At 39.6% G+C, this 1,320-nt stretch overlaps 1 non-coding gene across 1 annotated transcript; it reads right to left on the reverse strand.

Annotated features, from left to right (window-relative positions):
- Positions 1–267: 267 nt before the first annotated feature.
- Trnat-ugu (transfer RNA threonine (anticodon UGU)) lies at positions 268–341 on the reverse strand. The gene has a single exon. It is a non-coding gene; the product is annotated as a tRNA-Thr (tRNA).
- Between the last annotated feature and the right edge of the window lie 979 nt (positions 342–1,320).

Raw genomic sequence — 1,320 nt, forward strand, 5'->3', positions numbered from 1 at the left:
ACTACATTTGTAGTGCTCCCGCCCATTATACTCATTACTCGCGGCGTGTTGCCAATTCCCGTAAGAGTTCGGGCACTGTTTGTGCATCTGCATGGAAGAAGAAGATGGTCAAGTGGTCGGTGAGCCTCAACTATATATAAACTAAGATGGTACCTGTTCTTTCAGACATGTGACCAAGCAGCTCGTTAGAATGAAATTACAATGAAATGAAAACCCTTAGCTGCTTACAGGCATTGACATACGTCAACAGGGACAGATGAAAATGTGTGCCCCGACTGGGACTTGAACCCAGGATCTTCTGCTTACACGGCAGACGCTCTATCCATCTGAGCCACCGAGGAAACAGAGGATAATGCTACTGCAGGGACTTATCTCTGGCACGCATCCCGCGAAACCCACATTTTCAACGGATAGATCGTCTGCCGTGTAAGCAGGAGAACCTGGCTTCGAGTCACGGTCGGGGCACATATTTTCATCTGTCCACGTTGACATATGTCAATGCCTGTAAGCAGCTAAGGGTTTTCATTTCATTGTAATTTCATAATCATTTATGTCATGGAATGGGTGAGCAATTAGCCATTCATGCAGTTTTTGTTTGAATGCTTGTTCAGGTAGTTCTTGTACATATTGTGGAAGCTTATTAAATAATTTGTGCCCTTTCAGTTCATAGCTGTTGAGAGACTTTTGACAGTCTGTGGTAAGGAGTATAAATGCATCTGCTTTTTCTCGTGTTGCAAAGATGTATATTTTCTCTACGTTTTGCTGCTGGTGACTTCTTTATTGTGTGGAGTAAAACATAGTAAATATATAGGTTAATTACAGTCATGATTATTTTGTTCACCGAACAATGGTTTGCAGTGTTCTTCCTATGGAGAACCACCAATTATCCTAATGGTTTTCTTTTGTATTAGGATGTCATGCACTAAACACTAATTCTCCCATAAAATAATACGATATGTTAGGATGCTTTCTAAAAATGCAAAATACGATGTTCTGACATAATTTTGAGGTACACAGTTCATAAGACACCATAGCAGATATACCGATCTAGACAATTTACCACTAACATATTGTACATGTTGACCCAAGGATAATTTTTCATCTGTATATACCACTAAAAACTTAACACGACTAGGATCATCTGATGGAGGCTTGACTTTTAGACTAAAAACAACCTGCTGAATTTTGTTATCATTCAGTAGGAAGCCATTTGACTTAAGCCAGTTTTATGCTTGAGCCATTGTCTCTACAAGACAAGCTTTGAGGCTACTGAAATTGTTACTACAATGAAGGAAAGTTGTATCATCTGCATATAGTAGT

This window comes from Schistocerca nitens, chromosome 3 (genome assembly GCF_023898315.1).
Source record: "Schistocerca nitens isolate TAMUIC-IGC-003100 chromosome 3, iqSchNite1.1, whole genome shotgun sequence".
NCBI classification, from domain to species: domain Eukaryota; kingdom Metazoa; phylum Arthropoda; class Insecta; order Orthoptera; family Acrididae; genus Schistocerca; species Schistocerca nitens.